The sequence below is a fragment of the Ambystoma mexicanum genome, chromosome 6p (genome assembly GCF_040938575.1).
Source record: "Ambystoma mexicanum isolate Mex_15411 chromosome 6p, UKY_AmexF1_1, whole genome shotgun sequence".
NCBI classification, from domain to species: Eukaryota; Metazoa; Chordata; class Amphibia; order Caudata; family Ambystomatidae; genus Ambystoma; species Ambystoma mexicanum.
Genome location: NC_090935.1, coordinates 1004668121 through 1004686274, shown reverse-complemented (window position 1 = coordinate 1004686274; position 18154 = coordinate 1004668121).

Here is an 18154-nt window from a genome sequence, read left to right as displayed (position 1 = left end):
AAGTCAGAGGAAATATCCAGAAGGATAAGAATGGATAGAGAGTTGGAAGCAAGATTTGAGAGTAAGTCTTCATGGGTGTTCACTAGAGCAGTTTCTGTGCCTCTGGCTGATCTGAAGCCAGACTGGTGGTCGTGGAGACAACCAACAGATTCAGTTCATTGGATCAGTTGGGAGGTGACCAGATTCTCCTGGAGTTTTCCCAGGAAGGTATAATGGAGATAGGGTGGTAGTTAGCTGGGCAAGAGGGGTCGGCGGAGGGCTTTTTGAGGAGAGGATGCACAATGGAGTGCTTGAGGGGTAGCACGTTGGAGCCAGTGCCAAATGATTGATTACAGAAATTGGTCAACGCTGGTGAAAGGGAGGCAATGTTGTCCTTGATAGTTCTGGAGGAGCAGGGGAGCACCCGTTTGTAGAAGACTTTCATAATAATAATAATAATTTCGCATTTATATAGCGCTACGAACCCTCAGGTATCTGAGCACTGCTTATTATTACCCACGGTGTGTGGTGCTCATTTACCGTCCTCGGAAGGATGAAAGGCTGAGTTTGACCCTGCCGGGATTTGAACCTGCGTTAGCAGGCTCGGCACGGATGTCAAAGCAAGCGCTCTACTCGCTGTGCCACTTGACCGGCTAGTCCTCTCCTTCATAGAGAGGACTTGTCTGAGACCTCATCCAGTTTGTTGCTATTGAATGGACAGTGTTCACCAATTATGGGTCACATGTGATGGAACTATGGTTGGAATTATTTTACCCTGCATTTATCAAGGTTTTTAGCTAATATTAATGTCAGGGTTATTCTTTTACCACTGAGGACACTATTGAGTTTATTCTGCATGGATTTGTCTTGGCTTATAGTTGCATGCACATGGCCAACAATGGTCAGTTGTGCTCTTCTAAACTTGAATTAATCTGGGAGTATACGTGTGCCTCCTGGGAATTGCTTTCTCGTGCCTTCTCTGCAACTTTATGACCCTCCCTTGTTTCACGGTAACCATGACCTTGGTTGCCAGCTACTTCCTGAGCTCTGCATGGATCTGGATATTTGTGATTTCAGCCTCTTGAGTCCTTGCGAAATCTTGAGGCCTTTTGTTTCATTAGAAGCATGTTCTGGCTTCCATTTTGGAAAATATGGCTGCTCATTACTGTGGCGTTTCTATGTTAGCGAGCAATATTCTTGTGTTATTCATGTTGCATTCAGTTTATATATTGCTTATGTCAGTATTTTTAATGTCTTATGGATGCCATGTTAATATTCTTCATGTATGAATGCATATTTAACCTAGGGCACGCGTTCTTCATGTTGAGTGCACATTTACTTTGTGTCTAATGCATGAACATGTGTTGTCACAAAGTTTGTTTGGTTACTTTTGCCATCTTCAGCTTAGATTGTGCCCATATTCTGCTGTACTTGCCTGGGGTAAGGGCGGTATGGTTGTCTTAGTAAGTAACGTTTCTCACCTGTGTGGTATTGAGCTTGGAGAGGGGCAGAAGCTATGGATGATGTATTCACCTGCTTCTCAAGAGTTAAAATGCAAATCAAAAAAGCCAGGGCTTCTACACCCTTGCCGGCTAATTCATGAGCTCTGCACGGATCTGTATTTTTGGGATTTCAGCCCCTTGAGTTCTCGCGAATCCTTGAGGCCTTTCGTTTAATTAGAAGCATGTTCTTGCTTCCATTTTGGAAAAGATGGCTGCTCATTACTGTGGCGTTTCTATTTTCGTGAGCTATAGTTTTGTGTTGTTCATGTTGCATTCCGTTTATATATTGCTTACATTAGTATTCTTAATGTCTTATGGATGCCATATTAATATTCTTCATGTATAAATGTTTATGTTACCTAGGGCATGTGTTCTTCATGTTGAGTGCACATTTACTTTGTGTCTAATGCATGCACATGTGTTGTTACAAAGTTTGTTTGGTTACTTTTGCCATCTTCAGCTTAGATTGTGTCCATATCTTGCTGTACCTGCCTGGGCTAAGGGTGGTATGGTTGTCTTAGTAAGTAGCGTTTCACGCCTGTGCGGTATTGAGCTGGGGGAGGGGCACAAGCAATGGATGACGTATTCACCTGCCTCTCAACAGTTTAAATCAAAATCAAAAAAGCCAGGGATTCTACACCCTTGCCAGATGGCAGTCCTTCACAGACTCATAATGTCACGGCACTGCCACAGAAAGCAGGGCAAACTATTATTTCGAATGGAGATAAAAGGCTATCCTTTTTGCAGTAGGCTAAAGAGATCTTTCAGTGTCCAGTACCGGAGGTCACTCCTTTGCATTTCTCAGCATGCCTTGAAATACAGGGGCATGTCGCTCTCATAAACATACAGCTGAGTTTTTCATACTAACTGCAAATACCCAACAGGCCGCTATCCAGAAGGGAGAGTCCAATAAAGAGTTTCTTAACAGCCGTGTACTCTGGCAGAGGCGCAGCCGCCATTACAAGGCAAGAATTTAGTGAGCGATCAGTGGGGAGTCTGCCTATGTACGGTGAGACCATAAATTGAATGCTAATAGAACAAGCTGGGAAATCAAGCTGACATTTTCTTTCTCTTGTCACCGTTCCATATTCAGTCCATTAGTGCAGTATATTCAATTTGCCGCCACACTGAATACCGATTAGCCTAAATCAGTCTGGGATAGAACGGTGGAGCATTGCATTAGGGAAATGGACGCCCTTTGTTTGGCAATCAGGTGCCTTTAATGGGCACGCTTTATGCTGAGCAAGCATAACAACAAACTGGACATCAATAAAAGGAGCACGATTTGTACGGCTTCACAAAATGATTCTGCTGCCAGACAAGAGGATAACATGACTGACACTGACCTGTGCGCTGCTCACTAATAAGACATACAGAGGGAGCCTCAAGGTAAATATTACAGATGCTAATGTCTCCCTTTGGAATAGGGCCACTAGCTGTTCATCATGATCATTAGTGGGGCTAAATTTACCCTCTGCTTCTTTAACAGATAGCAGATCCAGAAATGAGAGTATTCCTTCTTTAGGATGTGTATTCTAAGTTCAACACTGAACAACAGTGGCAATATTTCTGACTCAGATTCTGCTCCTATGTCCGAGATACCTGATTCCAACTCACCTGTCACCTGTCTACTTAGGAGATTGTGCAAAGGTTGTGGACACATGGACAGGACACCGCTGAGTAAAACTTACTTCAGATAGAACTGAAGTCCTCCTTGTACCATCAAGCAAGGACCTCTCTGTTATATACATTTGGCCCTCAGCGATGGGTGTGCCCCATTTACTTTCACTGGATCAAGAACCTCGGGGGTGTTGGGGGATTAGGACCCCCACTTAGTCATGCAAACACTTCTTAATGACACACGGATCCATTGCTCAGTCTAACCTTCTTTATTCCATTACAAAACTCAACTAACTTTCCCTCCACGTGTCCCTCCCCTTCCACCCTCTTCCCGCCCTGCTGTGTGTGTGTGCCTTAAAGGGGCTGCGTCCCTTTTCTCAGGTATAACACCTCCCCCGTGCTTAACATGAAAGCTGGGGTCACATCTGTTCAATGAGTCTCATCGGTCTCCTCACTGTCCTGTGAGGTCTGCCTGGAGACTCTCTACTTTCGCCAGTCGCTTCAACCGGAGGGCCCCCGTCTTCTTCAGTTCCTGGGTTCTCGGCGACTACTTCAGGTGCCTCTTGATAATCGAGATATAGTCTTTGAAAGAACAATGCATTTCTAGTTACTTCCCCTGGCTCTCCTGTTGCCGTTATCATGGGTCCTTTTTATGGCTGTGATTATTCGGGGTACTGGATTGTAACGCGTGTCCGTTTTCCTCCTCTGGTTTTGACGTACTAGGACTGTTTGTCCTACTTCTAGCTGGGGGTCCTTTGCATTTCTCTTTTTGTCGGCCCATTCTTTGGCTCTCCTCTTTTTCTCGGTATCTCGTTTCCTTATGGCTGCATCTTCTTCCGGTGTGTGTCTTCCCACTGGGGGATGCGTGTTCCAGGTCAGTATTTCACCATTAGTTCTGCTGGTGTTTTCCCCGTCGCACTGTGTTGTGTGTTCCTGTAGCTTCTGAGCATGCCACAGATAGCCTGTGGGTGATATACTTGTTCCGCAAGGCCTTTCTGTCTGGTTAGTGTTATGGTGGCCATAAACCGTTCCACCATTCCATTGGCTTGGGGCCACAGTGGGGTAACTTTCTGGTGGTGGTAGCTGAGGCGGTCTGTGAGTTTTGCGAACTCCCGTCCTTGGAATGGGGATCCGTTGTCCATCCTGACGATGTTGGGGATGACCCATTCACTGAACAGTTCATCTGTGATAGGCGCCGTTTCAGAGAATGATGTCGAGGGTGTTTGTTTGATGAAAGGAAATCTCCAGTATTGGTCGATGATCACGAGCAGGTATCCGCCTTCTTCCAGGGGTCCATAAAAGTCTATTGCAACCTTTTGCCATGGCCCCTCCGGAAGTGTCGTCGGCTATAGGGGGCTCGGAGGTGGTTTCTTTGCTGCAAGTTGGCAGGGTCTGCAGTGTGCTAGCATGTCTTCCACTATGGCGTCCATGTAGGGGAACCAGGTGTGGTTTCTTAGGATCTTTTTGTGTTGTCGATCCCTCTGTGGCCCTCATGGGCTGGCGCTACTAACGTCTTTCGTAGATCCTTTGGGGCCACTAGCCTGTCCCCTCGTAGTGGTATATCTTGATCAGTGGCTACCAGTGCCATGTGTATCTTGGCTAGACGGTCCAGATCTTTCTTGTCCGCCCCCTCCCCTCTGTTTCTTCTTTCTTGACTTTCTCTCCACTTGTTGGAGCGGGTGAGATGTACGGCCGCTCTGATTGTTGGGTCGGCCTTACTTCGCTCAGCAAATATTGCAGCTGAGATTGTTGGCGGCATGGCGTTGTAGTATAGGTAGGAGATGTATTCTTCGGCCTTGTGGGCTAGGGTGTCATCACTTCTCATCAGTGGGTGTTTTAACAGGTAGTCTGCCGGGTTAGCTTCACCTCCGGGCTTGTGGATGATCACATAGTCATATTCTTGTAACCTTATCCCCCAGCGCTCTATTCGAGGGGGGCATTTTTGTTTTGGGGTTCCCAAAGATCGAGAGGAGTGCTTGATGGTCTGTTACAAGGGTGAACTTTTGGCCAATTACGAAGTGATGGAACTTTTCGCAGGCCCATACAGCTGCAAGGCTTTCTCGTTCAGCTTGGGAGTAGGCCTTTTCGGTGTGAGACATAGCGCGGCTGACGTAGGCTACAACTGCATGACGTGCGTTGTCCTTGGTGTCTGTCTGGGCTAGGATGACTCCTAGGCCAACTGCACTGGCATCAACATTGATGATGGAGTGCCACTCTGGGTGTAAGTATGCTAGCTGGCGATGGTTGGCAACGTTTTCTTTGATGTTTGTGAATGCTGTTTGGCATTGTACGTCCGCAAGGAAAGTCTGGTCCTTTTTGAGGAGGGCTCGGAGCGGGTCGGTAATTGTGGCATAGTTTGGGAGGTAGCGCGTACAATATCCTGCCATCCCTAGGAACGAGCGTAGTTCTGCAGTTGTTGTGGGAGCCCGAAGTTCCGTGATGGCTTTTATCTTGTCCGGGTCAGCTTTTATGCTTTTGTCTGAAAATATATGTCCAAAGATTTTGAGGCTCGTTTTGTTGATGTCGCACTTGGGTCCATTCAGCGTCAGGCCCACTTCTCGGAGGATCTTGAAGACAGTTATGAGTGCCTTGTCGTGATGCTCTTGGTCCTTCCCGAAGATCAGGATATCATCGCTGTAGTTTAGGGCGTTCACCTCAGATGATATTAGGCGTCTGTTTCTTGAAAGATTTCTGCGGCAGAGGATATGCCAAAGTTGAGCCGCTTATATCTAAACAGGACTTCCTGTGTCACAAAAGTATTGATTGCTCGTGAGGCAGGTTCTATGACGAGCTGGTGGTAGCCCTGGTTGAGGTCTAGTTTTGAGAAATGCGTCGCCTGGTTCAGTCTGATAAGCATATCTTCTAGGCTTGGTCCTGGGTGCCTCTCCCTTTGAATGGCGTTGTTGGGGATGCGCATGTCGACGCATATGCGTAGGTGTCCATTGTCCTTGGGTACTATTACTATAGGGGATACCCATGGTGTTGGGCCATCTGCCTTCTCGATGATGTTGTTGAGGAGGAGGAGTTGGATCTCCTTGGAAACTTGTGCCTGGAGGTGGAAGCCCACCTTGCGGAGGTGTTGAGGCACTGGCGTGACTTTGGGGTCGATGTGCAGCTTAACAACTGAGTCTTTGAGCATTCCTACCCCTTCGAACAGTTGTGGGAACTGAGCTTTGTGAGGGGTCGGCATGTTATTGACATGATGGCATCGCGTTCTGATGGGTTGCCTTTTATTATCTCAGTTTGGTCATGTTGCAGGTCGATGAGTGCCAGGGCCCTGGCTGTTCTGTAACTGAGGAGGCAGCGTCCTACGGAGGGGCTTTTTATGACATGAATTGTGGTTGTTATCGTGATGTCGCGGTGTGTCAGGTCACATTGGAATTGTCCTTTGGACGTCATGGGCAGGGTTGCACCCCATTGGAAGATGTGTGTTCTGGATTTCCGTAGGGGGTAGAGGGCTGCAATGTCATGGTATAGTTCTTCATTCATGACGTTCACTGTCGCCCCAGTGTAAACGACAAATTGGTTTCTGGTGCCTCCCATCTGTATCGTGATCTTGGGGGCCGTTGTGTCCTCAATGTCGACGCTTAGGAGTCGGACATACTCCCTATCATATCCGTCTTGTAGGTATTGTGGACGTCGTGCCTCCTCCTGATGGTACCTTGGTGGAGAATTGTCATACAGGTCGACGTCCAGTGGGAACCGCTGGGCCAGGCTGTCTAGTTCCTGAGGTGGCGAGAGTTAATTCATGTGTGTTCTGTCCTGCGCTGCTAATTGCACCTGGTCACGGTGACGGAAGTTGTAGAGTTCATGAGTTTTCCTGTTGGGTTCAATTGTAGACCTTCTAGCGCTCTTACTGTGTTTGGACGATGGTAGACAGTCGTGAGGCGCTGGTCATGCTGTTCTCTGTGTGATTCCGGTGGGTGACTGGCATTTGGTTGACGGGTTGGGCTTACTTCAGGGAGTTGTTCCCTGCACATAGCTTGAAAGTGGTTTTCTTGCCCACATCGCATGCATCGTTGGCCAATCGCAGGGCATGGTCCTCTGTGTGGGTACTCGAACCCGCAGCAGTAGCATTGCTGATCACTTTATGTCCGTGGTGAGGAGCACCTGGGAGTTGGTCTACTTTGGGTATTCGGGTGTAGGGTGTTATGGCTGCGATGACGTCACCCTTTTTGGGGTTTTCTATGGCTGCTGCCTGAACATCAATCCTTTCATACACCCTGGTCAAGTCCAATACTGCTTTGAGGGATAGGGGTTTTTTCAACAGATGTTTCCTGAACATTGACGATATACTTCCCTCTATGATGCGTAGCCTGATCGCTTTGTCGTCGTTAAAGTTGGCAAAGTCACATTTGATGATCTTCCTTAGGAGGCGAATGACAAATTCCCCTATGGATTTGTGGGGGAGCTGGGCACACTGATTGAAGGTATAGCGTTCATAGTCACGGTTCGGCGTAATGACCAGTCTCTCATTGATGGCTGCGAGGAGACGTGGGTAGGTGGCACGGTCTTGCAGGGGAATCGTATGTATTATGTTCTTTATTTCTCTCCCTGCCACATTTGTAAAGATGCTGATCTTGTTGGGAGGATCTTGGGTGCCAATGGCACCTACGAAGTCTTTGAATTCCTCGATCCATTCTTCCCATCACTGGCCTTGATCATGATGTGGGTTGAGAGTGAATGGACTTGGTCTTCTCATGAGGCTGCATGTGAGTTTAGGCTGGCAGGAGCGATTGTGGGAGATCCTGCATCGGCCACTACTTGCGCTTGGTCGTTCATAGTTGTGCCTTGGGTGGCATCAGGGTATTATTGTCTGCTGGTCTTTCTGTGTGGTGTTTGTCTGTTCGTGGATCTGGTATTGGTGGTGAATGGTTGGGTTCTGGGAGTCTTGTAGTTGGACAGGTTTGTCTTCCTTCCCCTTCTTTCTGTAGGGGCTGAGTGGCAGCTCTTCTTTCCTTGCGTTGTGTCTTGTGGTATTGGAGTTTGCACGTGTCCACAGGCATTGGTGGTACAGGGCGTGAGCGTTTGATGGTGCTCTCAGGCGTATGATGCTGGTAGGGGCTCACATGTGGTGCGAGCGGTTAATTATATGGCCAGGTGTATGTTGCTGGCAGGGTGCACACGTGCGTTTTTATGGTGCCGTGGGGTGAGGCGTGAGCGTTTGATGGTGTGCGCAGGTGTGTGCTGCTGGTGGGGCCCACACGTGGTGCGAGCTATTCGTTATATGCTCAGGTGTATGTTGTTAGCTGGGTATGCGCGTGTGTCTTTCTGGTACTCTGGGGTATGGGCGGCGGTCTATTTCTTTTGTGTTATTTTTTTGTCTGTGTGTTTTATTTGGTCCCGTAGGTTGACCAGGGGAGGCGTGGGGCTTTACCTGGTGTCTTTGTCTTTTCTCCCGTGGCGCCTCCACGTCGGTGTTCCTCCCTGTTGCCACGTTCCGACGGCGCTCTCCCTCCGCGGCTGGGCTCTGGTTCAACAGCGGTCTCCCGGCGCTGTTGGGCTCATGGTCTGGCACCTTACTTTCGATGCTGGGCTCGTGTTCCAACGGCGCGGTGCGCTGCTGCTGCTAGATATCCTGTTCAGCGATGTCCTGCTGCTGCTGAGGCTTCTGCTCCTGCGGCGTCTTCCTGCACTGCTGGGCCACACGCTGTGGACGGTGGTCCGCCTCTGCTGCGGTCGGATGACCACAACATTTTCTTGCTGCCTTGTCGTCCTGTTGGCTGACGAGCCTCCTCTGCTGCACGCCTGGGACGGCGGCTTCGTCGCCAGTTGATGGGGGATTAGGTCCCTCACTTAGTCATGCAAACACTTCTTAATGACACACGGAGCCATTGCTCAGTCTAACCTTCTTTATTCCATTACAAAACTCGACTAACTTTCCCTCCCCTTCCGCCCTCTTCCCGTCTTGCTGTGTGTGTGTGCCTTAAAGGGGCTGCGTCCCTTTTCTCAGGTACAACAGGGGGTAAATTTGCTCGCTCACTCTCTTTGATCCATTAGATTAATGCAGTGTCTAGTGCCTGTTGCTTCCATTTTAAGATCCCAGCCCAAGATGCTCCCTTCTGTCCTTCCCAGACGATTGCAGGTATTTCAGAATGTTGTCACTCACCTATTGACAGAGGCAGGCAGGTCAGATCACATGTCCCCTCTTTCAATGGCATCCAGTTCAGCAGCGCGTCATCTTTTATATGAATGGGGTCGTGTGTCATGTCATGGGACGGCCATCCTTTATCTACAAATCTCTTAAATGCTCTCCTCCCGACCTGCTCTGTTCCAGTGCCTCACTTCTCTGTCAGGTTCCCACTTTTGGAGGTGAGGCTCTCTCAGTCCTGGCTCGGCAGCTAAAGAGTTCTCTTTGCCCTGGTGATACAACTAATTACTTACATCTCCCTTTCAGGCATAGTCTGAAAACCTGATTATTCCCTAAAAAGGCAAAACCTCTGAGACATGCTGCCCCTTTTGTGCAGATAAACTCCAAGGGACCCTCAGGTGTAGATGCACTCTACAAAACACAAATGCAATCAAATTATATCAAACATGGGTGAAAATATCCTGATGCTCATTGCATAAAGGTCACTGCCTGGCACACAATTATAATTCCACTGATAATATAGTTTTATATTATGGACGGAAGTGGAACTGCAGGAAATTCCTAATATAGATGCAATACCACTAGCGGAGTCCACTAGCCACTAGCGGAGTCAGGAAGACAGGCAAAGTGGATGTAAATGCACTATTATTGCAGCAAATACTGGCAGTCCAAAAAAGTTGTAATCTGAAAAGTTTGGTGAAAATAAGGTCCACCAGGTACTTATTGACTGTCTTACAGCATGTCATTACTGTGGCAAAGACAGCCCTTTGCAATCAAAAAACAATACGTGTTGGATATGTGCAGTTTGGGCAGGCCCTGGAAGCTCAAAATACTGCGTCTGCTTTCCCTCACTTTCTCTGCTGAGGAATCATAGATCAATTATCACTCAGTTACTGGACCTGCTTGGCACCTAGGCCATCAGCTGCAGCATCTCATCCAAGCAACGTACACAAAGCCAGGAAGCATGGCAGTACACGAAATGGTCAGCCAAGCCAAGGTGCACTCGACAATAGCAGTGTTTCGGCTGCTGTTCATTTGCATTACTAGCACTCACAAATGTATAAAATGTTTTGTTTTTTACACATTTCACAAAGTCTAGCCCTCTAATGGACTGGCATGGTGAAATACGTTCCCAGAGCCAACGTGCAAGGGGATGGTCAACACAATGCTGCTCCAACACTCCAGTAAAGTATGAAAATCCTTGTGAATCTGTGCCTGGACTAAGAAGGCCACTGATTGGGTGGTTTCAGGAAGAGTAGATGGCACTAAACTGAAATGTTACAACTGTAGGTGATGCTAGCAAATGGCAGACAGTAGTAGCAGCAGGTCTCCAAGCAGAAGAACGAAGGACTGGAAAACAGGATGCAGGGAGAGCAAGAAGGATGCAAGGTAAGGAACCCAAGGCAGAGAGGCCACGGGTAACACAGAGGAGGAGGAGGGGAATGGCAGCAACAGAAGAATCAAAGGAGGGAGAGCTCTGAGGGATCAGACCGGGCAATGAGAAAGAAGAACGTGCAGCGAACTAGTGTGTAACAGCAACAAAGTTGCAACGCTTAGTGCCAGCATTGGATTCCGGTATTTGTTTGTAAAGAACAGGCTCTACCTTCTCAAGCATAGGGTACCTGGCGGCCATCTTGAGATTGGCTGATTCCTCACTGGAGGATTCAGGAACGTCCATGGAAAGGTAGTTAAGGTGTGTCCCGGAATGATGTATAGTCTTAATCCTTCTCCTATGGCTCAGAAAGGACCATAAGAGACGTCGAGAAGTGACACATGAAGTAGCCTTCTGTTGCCATTTATTCGCCATGTGGTGTACAGCCTATACTATTCAGCACCTCCCTACTTGTGTGTCATGAGGGTCATTGAGACAACTATTCTGGCAGCATATTGTATATATTGATTCCCAGGGTGATATTCTGTGATATTTGTAAATATATATTTAGAGATGCAGCACAAGATGGCAATGCAGACCCTGTTAATCTGTTCCTAGTGGACACTCAGCAAGGACTTTAAGAATTAGATGCAGCATGGCAGATATCAGATATCTGGCAGATATACCTCCAATGTATATGCACAGAGGATTGCAGGGAACCCACATCATTACAATGCCTTGTGAGGCTGTGTATGGATGGGCACCTAATTACCGTAACCCAAGCAGGCTGACCACTCAAGAACCACTCAAGAACCAAGTGCATGTTTGTACATAAAGCAGGTTTATTGTACAATCGTTCGGGGAGGAGCTAGGTGATGCTGCAGAGTCAAGCTAAACCAAGTCTCGCCGAACCCCATAAGTTGACACATTATATATATTTTTGCAACAATTAAAACACTCCCATATCTTTTTATTACAATCCACCCCCACATGTGATTGGACAAAACCCATACAAAGAAATCCCATTAGTCTCCAATTATTTCATTCTCATTGGCCACTTATAATCTTAACTACCATCTTCAATCGTATTCATAACACACACCTTCTTGGTATTTGTCCGTGGTAGGTCATGACATCATCACACAGTTAAACATTTGTGTACAAACATAATTCATTACTGACCTGAGCCCTTTAACCTTAATCGTAATTGCACATGATTCGCATTGATATTTCAACAACATGAAGAAAGCAGAAAAAACAAGTTCCCTTTGAAGTGGCGATAACAATCTCATCCGCCCCAGCTTGCTGGCGTCATTCGAACATTCTAATCTAAATTAGTACCATTTCAGCACACACGGCACATCTGAGAATACAATTGAAACTCATGGGTATCGATCATTTTAGCCTCAAGCGTTACTTGACCCCATGTTTATTTCTAGCCAAAACAAATGGCCAGGTCCCTCTGCAAAATGTCAATGCACTTAAAGAGGTTACATCTGCCTCCTGCTAAACTAACAAGCCATAAACATTGTGTCCTGTTCAATGGCTGACCATCTGCTTGGTTAATAATTGTTCCTGCCCCAGCCCTCAATCCTGCAGAACTATTTTTTCCCAGCCACCTTAAACTTTCCTCACAAACTGCTGGCTGCAGAGTCTAAATGAATTCATAAAAGCTCACTACATACAGATTTATACATTCCCTGTGTATGTTCCGTAGTGTGCATGCATGTTTAATAAAAATGTGCTCTCTTTTACAGTGGGTTCTTCAGGACAGGCCACCTTCCTAACATGGGCATTATAAAAACTCCTTGATGCCTACTTCTGGGCACTTCGTAACACACCATCTTGGAATCGCATTTATATTTAATTTGGTGGGTTTAAAATGTTATCATTCTACTTGTATGTAAATCTAATATGTATCGGCTTAAACAAAAGGTAGCACTAAAGTAACATATCCCGTTCACATTTAACTACACTTTTTATATATGAAATTGCAACATTGCACCGATTTCACTGCACCCCCAGTCACAAATATGGCATGCACAACATGAATCCTTCTTTGGGACCTTTACTGATAACCCCAACATTCCCCCCTTTAGTTAATACATTAACTAACAAATCATATTCCTGTTGTTTAAAATGATCTTCTTGGGAAACAACCCTACTAACATTTCTCATCCCAGTCGCAAATTGGGCATATTCATCCGCTGAACAAACCAAACCCATCCCCTGACCATTTCTACAATCTACCTGCTGCTCCACAAAAGCATCCCAACCTGCTGGAGGACACAAAACAGCTTCAGTCTGACTACCCATGTGAGATAAAATGGTAGTGATTCTAGCCTTGGACAGGGTCAGCATTTGGTACCTGGGCAGAAGAACATTGTGAGAGCATTTGACAGGAACAAAAGATAATAGTAAAAAAGACAAAAATAGTTCGAAGAATTTTTAAAGCATGGCTTATCCAAGACAGTACCCAAGAGAAAAGTGGATCTAACCCCGAATCATTCGTAATTCCTGCATCATTTTCCATTATCACTCTGAGCTTGGCGGTAGTCTGAGTCAGGGTCCCATTTTCCGAATCATTGGGAGGCACAAATGCAGCACATGCTCCCTATCTTCTGACAGACACCTCCCTGCATAGCTGTTAGGAGGTCAAGGATGTCCCATTTTGTAAAATATCAGGTGTTCATATCTGGTCACCTGGAGCCACTTGGCATTTGCTGTGGTTTGGACGCCAGGTGCCAGGAAAGAGGTTGAAAACCTCTCTGTCTGACTAAACCATCGGTACTGCTCAGGAGTATCCATTAAGGCTTTTGATGGTGCCACCGAAAGGTAGTTAGAACGCTTAGACCATGTTAACTAAGAGAGTCATTGATATGTCCATGTGTGGTGACACAGGGGACGCAATGGGCACACGGGACAAATTGGGCACAGATGCGATGTTGGGCATCGGGTTCGGGTGGAACTAAATGTGCTGCTGGAATAAGGAGGATGGGCAGGTGCAATGTGGTTAAGCTGCACACACCTCAGCAGGCTGGAGGCAGCTGCCTGTAGGCGTATGATTCACATGTCCAAAAAATGGCCAAAAGCGCAGCTGTTCCTCCAGCCAGGTCGGCGATGCGTGCAGCTGCAGTTCCCATTTGTGCCAACAGGCACCATGCCATCACCCTTAAAACATAGAGAAAAATGGTAAGTATTTGTATCCTAACAGGTTTTTCTGGCTCATTGAGCCACTTCAGGTGCTGCAGGTAACTTTGCCACTCATTCCTACATTCTTGATTCACCCACGTCACCCCTTCTTCTAAGAATTCCATCATTTCTCCAGCACTGAAACTATTCACCCCCTTACTTCCATCGATTTTTGGAAAAAAATCCCCTTCTAAACTCAATTGGACTCTTTGTGTACACAGAACATTCTTCTGCTCTTTACGATCTGTGGCTAAACATTCTTTGTTAACAGGTAAAATGAACGCTGTGACTGATTGCCTATTAAACTGCCCTCAGACCCTGCACAATGCTAGGTGCACTAGACACATTGTGCCTGCTACCTTTACTTCATTTGGGATACGCACCATAGGGGCACCAGAAGCATGGGGCAGGAGAGAGCAAATATAGATAAATCCTACTGATCTCTCTTCAAACATTCCTCATATGGCTGTACTAAACACTATCTGTTGCAAAACCATGTGTATTTACTATTGGGTCTATTTCCTCATCCTCATTGTCCAAAAATTCATCATCAACATTTCTTTTTGACCTTAGTAATACATTCTCCGATTCTATGAAACTAGATAAATTTAAACCTTTTACATTCATACTCATCATCTTTGAACATGATGACAAAAGAACCACAAAAAACATAAGAACACTCATCCAAACATACATTATACATTTTAATATTTTCTTCCTTTTTTTAAACAAAGAGATTCCTTTCTCAGAATTCTGTTTGCACCACCCTTTTTCACTGGACTGAACTGCAAATCACTAGGGCATATTTAATTTCGAGCCTGCTCCTGTGCCGGTTGAGGGGTACTGATATCCCTTTGTGCATCCCTGACATGGATCCAGCTCTTGTTTCCCTCCACCTTCACAGCAGTGGAAGTCGCATAAATCACCCGATGTGGCCCATGGAAACACTGCTGATTCTAATGGCATATGAAGGTCTGGACATAAATCTGGTCTCCAGGGAGCAGTTGTTGCTTGTGCTGATCATCAGTTTCTTTGCTGCTTTCTCTTGTAGACTTTTGATGCGAAGACATAACCTGTTAAGATATATCTTGACACTTTTGGTTAAAGCCCCAAGATACTCCCTAAACTCCTCTCCTAGGACCTGTGGGGTCTTATGTGAGTCTGATGCAGTGCATGAAGGTTAGAGAGGTGTGCGTGGCCTACAGCCCACCACGATCTTGTGAGAGTTGAGGTGGTGCTCTTTTCTTGGCTGATTTGTCAAATAAAATAGTGCTAACGGTAAGCAGTAATACCATGACTTTATTAAATCATTGCATGTTTTGGCCAACCCGGCCTTAAGTACCCTGTTTAACATTTCCATGATTTCATGGGCCTGAGGGTGGTATACCGAACACAAACTGTGCTTGATTCCCAAAAGCGAAATAATTTCTGCGAACAAGGCATTAAAATAGTGGGTTCCATTGTCGGATATAAGAGCTCACAAATTCCCCACTGTGGAAATTCCTCTCTCACCAGAAACGTTGTTGCAGACTTAGCATCAGGATGTAGACAGGAACCAAGCTCAAGCCACTGGGATAATGGACAAACAATTACAATGGAATACCGATAATTGTTACATCTTGTGAGCATATCCACAGAATATATGTGGAGCTCCCTAAATGATCCACAGGGCCTTGGCAAGACTCCCCTTACTGACCTAATGGTGTTTCCAGGATTGAATTCTTAACAAACCACACAATTTCCTATGAATCTACTTACCTGTTCCTGGAGTTCAGTATAAACCATTCCTGCTGGAACTCTGCTTCAATTTGTTGTTGAGAAGTGTGCAACGGGTAATGTGGTTGCTCTAGAGCCACAAGGAGCAGTTCTATAGCCATTACTACCTTGCCCATCAACTCCTGTCTCCATAGCAAATCTGTGGGTGAGAGAACACATACTCTCTTTTTCTAGAGCTCCTATGTGCTTTTCCTTGCATTGCTGGTAAGATAGCTCAGCGGGTTGAGTGCTCGCTGCTGCGATCTGAACTTGATCTGCAAGTCGCAGGTTCAAATCCCGGCAAGGCCAACTCAGCCTTTCATCCTTCCGAGGTCGATAAATGAGTACCAATTTCGGTTGGGTGATATTGTATGTAAATAGGTGCTCTGTAAAGTGCTTTGGATTAAGGCGCGATAGAAATAACACATCATTATCATAACACATCATTATCTCTATGATTTGAAGCACTGGGAGTGCAGTGTATGGGACTGGCAACTGTACATGCTAGGACACAGTTTTCATTTTCTGGGACTCTATAAATGTTAAGTACGCCACTTCCTTCGCCACCTTGTCTGCAGCATCATTCCCATGGGCTATTGGATTAATACGGGTAGTGTGTGCATTGCATTTGACAATGCCTAACTCTGTGAAAAGGGTTAACACTTCCGTCTGGATAGCAATGCAGCATGCTGGACACTGGTCCCACAAGATCTCCTAAACCCTCTTCTCTGCGACCTTCATAATCCTTATTGCACAGTGGAGGTGACATATGCAGAGTCAGAATAAATAGTGACTGCCTTCCCCTTACTAATTTCCAGTGCATCTATAAGCGCCACTTGTGCAGAGTAATGTGAAGGCAACAACCTCTTTAGTCTGACCCAGTATTCCCCCTCCAGAAGGCCCATAATGGCTGCACCCATATGCCTTTCACCAGTGTCCTGATTAATTGTTGAAGACCCATAGACAAAATGTTCCTCACCTCCCTCCAAGGCATCCTCTTTAACATTTGTCCTCTCTTCTTCTTATCCCTCATAGGTTACACAATCATGAACAGTGTCATCAGGTTTCACTGGCTCGGCTACAAATGTTGCAGGATTGACTAGGTGACATGGCACAGGAGGTATCGATGCATTTGATAGAATGACCTTGTATCCCGAAACTCTTTGGGTCATCAAAGTTGACTCAGACTTTTTGCAGAACGCAAAAACTGAAAGGGGCCCCTAGGGGTCCCTTACATCTATGGAAACAAGGCGAGTCACCACACACGATAGATACACCAGACACGAGGTTGTATTCCCAAAGCTAGGGTTTATTGCAAAGCAAAAGTCTCAGTTGACCAACTCGGTCTCACGCCCCGCGATGTGTATCTCTAGACCTCGAGGGAGTGAATTACGTACATCAGTTACATATATACAAAATGCATATCAAACAATCAGCTATGACATGTTTAACACCCCCCTTTTATTGGGTTTCTTTGAACTTGGTGTGATGATGGACATCTCCGACAACTATGACACCTTCAAACATCTATTCTAGTAACAATTTGCAATTTGTGAGTGCGTAGGCATCTTTCAGTTGTTGAATAGAACACAGCGCTTCTGTTCTTGGAAGCGAGCTACATACGGGGGGGAAGAGTTGCATTCCAGACCTTGCTATCTATTAGGTGCTATTCGTGTCCTGGGAGCCGACACGCTCTAGCGAGGCCCAGCAAAGGGCGGCCGTAAGAAAAGCATAATTCAAGCCTTTAGCTGTATTATTCTAACATATTCTACCATATAACGAGACTGGCTGGCAGCTGCGAAATGATTAAATGCCCTGCAGCTCTGCTTCAAGGCTACATTCGGGAGGGAGCCGGGCATTCTTCCTGGCGCTGCCTACGTTGTGTTTCAACGAACTCTTGTAATCCTCACAGCCCTGCGGCCTTGTCCTTTTTACGTGCAGTCAACAATGTTTTACAGTCGAGCAGTGTAAGCAGAAAATATACTGCGAAGCAATAGGAACAGAAAGCAATGAGCAATGGTTAGAAAACAAAATGGCGATTCTTGTTACATCAAAATGGCCGTTCATTGGCAAACTCGAAAACGTATATTCTGTCATATCGTGCATGAGACGGTTGGCCCACGGCCAACAAAATACGTTTGCGGTCACACAGTAGAGGTATCCATTTTTCTAGCCTGACAAGACCACATGCTCCACATACAGTGTCATTGAGCAACCCATGGTAATGGTTGAAGACTTCTGAAATTCAAAAGCTGCTGCCACTAAAGCTTGCTCACAAGAGAACAGTCCCTGCATCACTAGGTCTGAAACTGAATTTACCACCTAATCTACACATCCACCCGGTATTCCATGTGTCCATCCTGAAACCAATGCAACCCGGCACACGGATTGGGACACCACCTAAACCCATATTTGTTGACGGAGAACCAGAATTCGAAGTCAAAGATATCTTGGACTCTAAATACTCTAGGACCAAGCTATATTATCTCGTCGATTGCAAAGGATTTGGACCACAAGATAGATCCTGGAAGCCCAGTGAGAATATCCACGCACCACGTCTAATCAGGAAATTCCATCGGAACTTCCCAACCAAACCTGTGCCAGACAGAAGGAACACCATGGGAGAGGCCTTAGGGGGGAGTG